This window comes from Macaca fascicularis, chromosome 15, assembly GCF_037993035.2.
Source record: "Macaca fascicularis isolate 582-1 chromosome 15, T2T-MFA8v1.1".
Lineage (NCBI taxonomy): Eukaryota > Metazoa > Chordata > Mammalia > Primates > Cercopithecidae > Macaca > Macaca fascicularis.
Window position 1 is genome coordinate 11,428,465 of NC_088389.1, and position 9,017 is coordinate 11,437,481.

Genomic DNA, 9,017 nt, shown 5'->3' on the forward strand with positions numbered 1-9,017 from the left:
CAAGCTCCGCCTCCCGGGTTCACGCCATTCTCCTGCCTCAGCCTCCCGAGTAGCTGGGACTACAGGCGCCCGCCACCTCGCCCAGCTAATTTTTTGTATTTTTTAGTAGAGACGGGGTTTCACTGGGTTAGCCAGGATGGTCTCAATCTCATGACCTTGTGATCCGCCCGTCTCGACCTCCCAAAGTGCCAGGATTACAGGCTTGAGCCACTGCGCCTGGCCGAGCCCAAGAGTTTGAGACCAGCCCAGGCAACTCAGTGAGACCCCATCTCTCAAAAAAAAAAAAAAAAAAAAAAAAAAAAAAGCGAGAGAGAGAGAATGATCAAGAAAAGGAAGCAAAAGCTACGCGGATTGGAAATGAGGATATAAAACTGCCATAATTCACAGATGATTTGATTGAAAATACAGGAAATCTAAAAAAACTGTAGAAAATGTATGGGAATTATTAGGTCAAGTTGCTAGATACAAAAACAGAAAATAAACACTTTAAAGTAAATCTCTACTAAATTTCTATGCTGCCATAACAAATTATCACAAACTCAGTGGCTTAAAGCAACAGAAGTTTATTATCTTAGAGCTCTGAAGCTCAGAAGTTCTAGATAGCTCTCACAGAGCTAAAATCAAGATGTCAGCAGGGCTGCATTCTTTTCTGAAGACTCTAGGAGAGAATGTTCTCTGCTCATGGTGTGGTAGAATTCAGTTCCCTGTGACTGCAGGACTGTTTTCTTGCTCTGTGTGAACTGAAGGCTGTTCCCAGCTTCTAGAGGCCACTGCATTCCGTGGCTTGTGACTCCTTCTTCCAGCTTCAGAGCCAGCAAGGCCATCGAATCCTTCTCAGGTGGCACATGTTAGGACCATTCTTCTGCCTGTCTTTCACTTTTAAGAGCTCATGGAAGTAGACTGGGCCCACCTGGATACCCAGGCTAGTCTCCCTATCTTAAATATCCCTGATTAGCAACCTTCATTCCATCTACAACCCTTATTTTCTTTTTTTTTTTTTTTTTTTTTTTGAGACGGAGTCTCACGCTGTTGCCCAGGCTGGAGTGCAGTGGCGCGATCTCGGCTCACTGCAAGCTCCGCCTCCTGGGTTCACGCCATTCTCCTGCCTCAGTCTCCTGAATAGCTAGGACTACAGGCGCCCACAACCGCGCCCGGTTAATTTTTTGTATTTTTAGTAGAGACGGGGTTTCACTGTGGTCTTGATCTCCTGACCTTGTGATCCGCCCGCCTCGGCCTCCCAAAGTGCTGGGATTACAGGCTTGAGCCACCGCGCCCGGCCTACAACCCTTATTTTCTTTTGTGGTGAAATGTAACATATTCACAGATTCTGGGCATTAGGAAATAAGTATCTTTGGGGGCCATTCTTTTGCATCCCACAGTCACCATTTATAATAACCCAAAAGACCATCCAATTCCAAGCAATGAGGCCGGACACGGTGGCTCACGCCTGTAATCCCAGCACTTTGGGAGGCCAAGGCAGGTGGATCACCTGAGGTCAGGAGTTTGAGACCACCCTGGCCAATGTGGCGAAACCCTGTCTCTACCAAAAAAAAAAAAAAGAAAAAATAGCTGGGGGTGGTGGCGGGCACCTGTAACCCAGCCACTTGGGAGGCTGAGGCAGGAGAATTGCTTGAACCTGGGAGGCAGAGTGCAGTGAGCTGAGATCGTGCCACTGCACTACAGCCTGGGTGACAGACTGAGACTCTATGTGCAAAAAAGAAAAAAAGAAACAACAACAACAAAAAACTATTCCAAGCAATGACCCTAATATAATTTGTGCAAGTACTCCATGCAAAAAAACATAAAATATTGACAATTTTTTTTTTTTTTTTTTTTTGAGGCAGAGTTTTGCACTTGTTGCCCAGGCTAGAGTACAATGGCATGATCTTGGCTCACTGCAACCTCTGCCTCCCGGGTTCAACTGATTCTCCTGCCCCAGCCTCCCAAGTAGCTGGGATTACAGGCACCTGCCACCACACCTGGCTAATTTTGTATTTTTAGCAGAGACGGGGTTTCTCCATGTTGGTCAGGCTGGGCTCGAACCCCCAACCTCAGGTGATCTGCCTGCCCTGACCTCCCAAAATGCTGGGATTACAGGCATGAGCCACTGCGCCCAGCTGACAAATACTTTTAAACTGTGGCATCTCCTTAAGGTAGAATTTGAAGGCTCTTTTGCTTTGGAACTCTATCTGGATTTGGGCCGACCGCAGAATGAAGAAGAGCATTTTGTACACACACAATTGCGCTGCTGCATTAAACTTCAATAGCTTGCAAGAAGGCATTCACGTTAAGTGGAGAAATTGCAATTTTTTTTTTTTAAGAGATGGGGTTTCGGCCGGGCGCGGTGGCTCAAGCCTGTAATCCCAGCACTTTGGGAGGCCGAGACGGGCGGATCACGAGGTCAGGAGATCGAGACCATCCTGGCTAACACGGTGAAACCCCGTCTCTACTCAAAAAAATACAAAAAACTAGCCGGTCGAGGTGGCGGGCGCCTGTAGTACCAGCTACTCGGGAGGCTGAGGCAGGAGAATGGCGTAAACCCGGGAGACGGAGCTTGCAGTGAGCTGAGATCCAGCCACTGCACTCCAGCCTGGGCGACAGAGCCAGACTCGGTCTCAAAAAAAAAAAAAAAAAAAAAAAAAGAGATGGGGTTTCTTTTTTTTTTTTTTTTTTGAGACGTAGTCTCGCTCTGTCGCCCAAGCTGGAGTGCAGTGGCCGGATCTCAGCTCACTGCAAGCTCCGCCTCCCGGGTTCATGCCATTCTCCTGCCTTAGCCTCCCGAGTAGCTGGGACTACAGGCGCCCGCCACCTCGCCCGGCTGGTTTTTTGTATTTTTTAGTAGAGACGGGGTTTCACCGTGTTAGCCAGGATGGTCTCGATCTCCTGAGCTCGTGATCCACCCGTCTCGGCCTCCCAAAGTGCTGGGATTACAGGCTTGAGCCACCGCGCCCGGTCAAGATGGGGTTTCATTGTATTGCCCAGGTTGGTCTCAAACTCCTGGGTTCAAGTGATCCTCTTGCCTTGGCCTCCCAAAGTGCTGGGATTACAGATGTGAGCTACTGTGCCATGACTAAATTGCATACATTTAAAAGCCGTATTAGGCCAGGCACAGTGGCTCATGCCTGTAATCCTAGCACTTTGGGAGGCTGAGGTGCGCGGATCATGAGGTCAGGAGATCAAGACCAGCCTGGCTAACATGGCGAAACCCCATCTCTACTAAAAATACAAAAAATTAGCCAGGTGTGGTGGCACATGCCTGTAGTCTCAGCTACTAGGGAGGCTGAGGCAGGAAAATCACTTGAACCTGGGAGGCGGAGGTTCCAGTGAGCCGAGATGGCACCACTGCACTCCAGCCTGGGTCACAGAACAAGACTCTGTCTCAAAAAAAAAAAAAAATTTAATTTGTATAAAATATCTTGCCACATTCAAAACCACCATTAAAATATACAATGTTGCGATTTTGCACTTAAAGGATATTTTTAGTGTGAAAATTATCCTGAAAATAATATAAGACTTCAACGAAAGTATGATTGTATTGTATTAAAGACTACTATATTGATTTGGCAAACTTTCGTGACTTGATAAACGTATTCCCTTCTTTGGATCTGTATTTCCAAAAGTCTTGGATTTATTATGCATAACTGTGGGCTGGTGAGGTTAATTTAAAAAGTAAAGCCATTACCTGAGTTTTGCTGCACTCTAAACTTACACAGAGGAACAGCTGTTCACCTATTTCAGCATTTCACATTTGCCTAACTTTAAAAGTTGCCATGTGTCAAAAGCATGCTACTGTAATTGCTAAAGCATGATACCTCAGGCTATTTGAAATAATTACTTTTTGAGGTAATTGTGACCACAAAGCATCAGTTTTACATGAGAGCTGTACATCATTTTAAATTACTCAAATGATGTCTTGGTTTGAGGCATAAATCGCAGATATTTAATGCTTTTAGTAACATAGTGTCACTGTGAGATGGAGCAGGCAGATAAAAAGAATTAAAGAAAAAAAAGAATTGATATAAATGAATGATTAAGTGAATCGCACTGCAGATTATGAGAAATCCCTCTTTTGGATGCCAGAGGGCACCTGCAATCTGAAAAACAATCCAGTAAATAATTGTTTCCTGTTTTGTAGCAGATAATTGTCAGTCACCAAATAGTATCTTTGATACTTGTCATTATTGCATACAGTATTTTTATGAAAAGCATTTTGCTCCTGCCTTTATTTTATTTTATTTATTTATTTTGAGACAGAGTCTCATTCTGTTGCCCAGGCTGGAGTGTAGTGGTGGAATCTTGGCTCACTGCAACCTCCGCTCCCTGAGTTAAAGCAATTCTCCTGCCTCAGTCTCCCTAGTAGCTGGGATTACAGGCATGCACCATCACGACCAGCTAGTTTTTGTATTTTCAGTAGAGACAGGGTTTCACATGTTGTCCAGGCTGGTCTCAAACTCCTGACCTCAAGTGATCCACCCGCCTTGGCCTCCCAGAGTTCTGGGATTACAGGCGTGAGCCACCGTGCCCAGCCTTTATTTTTATTTTTATTATTTTTGGGGGGACAGAGTCTCTTTCTGTCACCCAGGTTGGAGTGCAGTGGCGCGATCTTGGCTCACTGCAACCTCTGCCTCCGGGGTTCAAGCGATTCTCCTGCCTCGGCCTCCCTAGTAGCTGCGATTACAGGCATGTGCCACCACGCCCGGCTAATTTTTGTATTTTTAGTAGAGAGGGGGTGGCACCATGTTGGCCAGGCTGGTCTCGAACTCCTGACCTCAGGTGATCCGCCCGCCACAGCATCCCAAAGTACTGGGATTAGAGGCATGAGCCACCGTGCCCGGCCTCTGTTGCTTATTTTTTACTTTAGATTCACTCTCAAATTATTTTGTACAGTGAAGTCAAGAACCTAAACTGGCCCACCGAGATAACAATTTAAAGAGAGAGCAAAGCAAAGGTTTTGTATGCTATTAAAACTAAATCAGGCCGGGTGCAGTGGCTCACACCTGTAATCCCAGCACTTTGGGACGCCGAGGCGGGTGGATCATGAGGTCAGGAGATCGAGACCATCTGGCTAACACGGTGAAACCCCGTCTCTACTAAAAATACAAAAAAAAAAAAAAAAAAAAAAATTAATCGGGCATGGTGTTGGGCACCTATAGGCCCAGCTACTCGGGAGGCTGAGGCAGAAGAATGGTGTGAACCCGGGAGGCAGAGCTTGCAGTGAGCCAAGATCTCGCCACTGCACTCCAGCCTGGGCGACAGAGTGAGACTCCGTCTCAAAAAAAAAAAAAAAAAAAAGCTAAATCATATTAATCCCACAGGATTATTATAAACTAAGATGTACATTGTAATCCGCAGAGCAACCACTAAGAAAATAATTCAAAAACATACTGTAAAAGAAATGAATGACAAGGGAATTAAAATAGTATACTATAAAATATCTATTTACCACAAAAGAAGGCAGCATTGTAGGAACTGAACAAAAATATATAAGACATACAGAAAACAAATAGAAAAATAGCAAAAGTGACATATTTTTAAATCAGTAAATACATTAAATTTAAATTGAGTAAACTCTTGAATTATAAAGGATAGATGGCAGATTGGATTAAAAATGATCCAATAAATGTGCTGTCTTCAAGAGACTCACTTTTGGCCGGGTGTGGTGGCTCACACCTGTTATCTCAGCACTTTGGGAGGCCAAGGTCGTCAGATCACCTGAGGTCAGGAGTTTGAGACCAGCCTGACCAACATGGAGAAACCCTGTCTCTACTAAAAATACAAAAATTAGCCAGGCATGGTGGCACATGCTTGCAATCCCAGCTAGTCAGGAGGCTGAGGCAGGAGAATCGCTTGAACTGGGGAAGCAAAGGTTGCAGTTAGCCGAGATTGCGCCATTGCACTCCAGCCTGGGCAAACAGAGTGAAACTCTGTCTCAAAAAAAAAAAAAAAAAAGACTCACTTTATATTTAAAGACACAAATAGTTAAAACATTCTTTGCAAATAGTAACCAAAACAGAGCAGGAGTAATTACACTAATGTCAGACAAATTAGCATAATTTGTAGCTTGTTACAAATTATTGTTACAAAAATTGTTACAAGGAACAAAGGATATGATATAATGATAAAAGTGTCAATCCATCAGAAGATATAACCATTATAAATATATATGTATATATAACCCATATATATATATACACACACACACACACACACGTGTGTGTGTACCTAACAGAGCCCCTCAAAAAATGAAGCAAAAACTGATAAAATTGAAAGGATAAATAGATGTACAATAATATTTGGAGACTTTAACACCCCATTTTCTTTTTTTTCACTTGTCTTTTCTTTCTTTCTCTTGTTTTTAAAGACAGGGTCTCGCTTTGTCACCCAAGCTGGAGTGCAGTGATGCAATCTCAGCTCACTGCAACCTCTGCTTCCCAGGTTCAAGCAATTCTACTGCCTCAGCCTCCTGAGTAGCCAGAATCACAGGCGTGAGTCACCACGCCTGTCTAATTTTTGTATGTTTAGTAGAGACAGGGTTACACCATGTTTGCCAGGCTGGTCGTGAACTCCGGACCTCAAGCGATCCACCTACCTCGGCCTCCCAAAGTGCTGGGATTACAGGTGTGAGCCACTGTGCCTGGCCCTAACACCCCATTTTCTTTTTTTTTCTTTTTGAGATGTTGTTATCATCTTGTTGCCCAGGCTGGAGTGCAATGGCATGGTCATGGCTCACTGCAACCTCCACCTCCTGGGTTCAAGTGATTCTCCTGCCTCAGCCTCCCGAGTAGCTGGGGACTACAGGTGCCTGCCATCACGCCCAGCTATTTTTATTTATTTATTTTTTTGAGATGGAGTCTAGCTCTGTCGCCCAGGCTGGAGTGCAGTAGTGTGATCTTGGCTCACTGCAACCTCCGCCTCCTGGGTTCAAGCGATTCTCCTGCCTCAGCCTCCTAAGTAGCTGGGACTACAGGCACCCACCACCGCGCCCCACTAATTTTTGTATTTTTAGTAGAGATGGGGTCTCACATGTTGGTCAAGCTGGTCTCGATCTCCTGACCTCGTGATCCGCCCACCTCGGCCTCCCAAAGTGCTGGAATTATAGGTGTGAGCCATCACGCCCGGCCTAACACCCCATTTTCAATAATGGATGTAACACTCAGACATAAGATCATTAAAGAAACAGAGGAATTGGGCTGGGCACGGTGGCTCACGCCTTATTCCCAGCACTTTGGGAGGCCGAGGTGGGCGGATCACGAGGTCAGGAGATCGAGACCATCCTGGCTATCATGGTGAAACCCTGTCTCTACTAAAAAATACAAAAAATTAGCTGGGTGTGGTGGCAGGTGCCTGTAGTCCCTGCTGCTTGGGAGCCTGAGGCAGGAGAATGGCGTGAACCCGGGAGGAAGAGCTTGCAGTGAGCCGAGATTGTGCCACTGCACTCCAGCCTGGGAAACACCGCGAGACCCCATCTCAAAAAAAAAAAGAAACAGAGGAATTGAATGACACTATAAACCAACTAGACCTAACAGGAATATACATAACATTCCAGCCACCAGCAGCAGAATACACACTCTTCTCGTGTGCACATGAAACATTGTCTAGAAAAGGTCGTATGTTAGGCCCCAAGCAATTTTCCATACATTTAAAAAGGTTGAAATCATGAAAAGTATATTCTCTAACCACAACAGAATGAAACTACAAATAACAGAAGGAAGATAAAAAAATTCAAAAATATGTGGAAATTAAACAACATGCTCTAGAACAACCAAGGAGTCAAAGAAGAAATCAAAAAGGAAGCTAAACACTTTGGGCTGGGTGTGGTGTCTCACACCTGTCATCCCAGCACTTTGGTAAGCTGAGGTGGGAGAACTGCTTCAGCTCAGGAGTTTGAGCCCAGCTTGGGCACCAAAGCAAGACCTTGTCTCTACTAAAAAAAAAAAAAAAAAATCAACCAGGCGTGGTGGCATTTGCCTGTAGTCCCAGCTATTTGGGAGGCTGAGGTAGGAGGATCACTTGAGCCCTGGATATCAAGGCTATAGTGAGCTGTGATCATGCCATCGCACTTCACCCAGGGCAACAGAGAATGATTCTGTCTCAAAAATAAATAAATAGATAAAATAAAATACTTTGAGACAAATGAACACAAAAATACAACATACCAAAATCTACAGGATGTAGCAAAAGCAGTGTTCCAAGGAAAAATTATAGCTGTAGACACCTACATTAAAAAAGAAGAAATACCTCAAATCAATAAACTACTCTTTTACCCCCAAATGGCTGTGGAATTTGTTTGCTTAATGAATAATGGTCCTGACAAAAATCAGGAACCAACACTGAGAGATTTGTAATGAAACACCAACTTTAAATAATGACCCCTTGATAGAAATTAGAGTTTACACAAACAAAAAAAGAAACTTTCGATATTGTCAGCCAATATAAAATGAATGTAATATGACTGACAGGTCGGCAAAAGGGCATTTATACATTTTTCTCTAACATCTGGCCATAGTTTCAGTTGCCATAATATCTTCTCTCCAGATAAAAATAGTATGCTGATTTCTATAGCAAAGATTTTCTTGTACAAAAATCAAACAATGGATAAGTCACAACCGTAAAATATATATAGGATTAAAACAACACATCAAACAGATTCTGAAACTAAATAATAACTAGGAGGAGGAGGAGGACAGAGCCCTTGCAGGGGGTTTGTTTTCATCCACTTGAATGTGTGTGGGGTTTGTCTTCTGAACCGCAAGTTCTGACTTGTCTCATAAAAGCCATTTATTCTGACCAAACTTCTAAATAAACACACAAAACACTTCTAATATTAAACATTGAAATAAATGTGGACTATACATTCAAGAAAGATTAATAAAAGACTAATATTTATTAATAAGATAATAATCTACCGACTCATTCCAGTTCAGCATCGCGGATGGCCAGAATCTTTCCTGGTGCAAAAGGAAAAGATGACATCACCCATGCTCACTCAGACTAGGACGATGTAGATACGCCAAACA

General features: G+C 43.9%; 1 long non-coding RNA gene across 1 annotated transcript; it reads right to left on the reverse strand.

Moving 5' to 3' along the window:
- Positions 1-547: 547 nt before the first annotated feature.
- Positions 548-1,566, reverse strand: LOC141408593 (uncharacterized). The gene is made up of 2 exons (XR_012424221.1): positions 1,279-1,566; positions 548-970 (listed from the first exon to the last, which is right to left on the reverse strand). It is a non-coding gene; the product is annotated as an uncharacterized lncRNA (long non-coding RNA).
- Between the last annotated feature and the right edge of the window lie 7,451 nt (positions 1,567-9,017).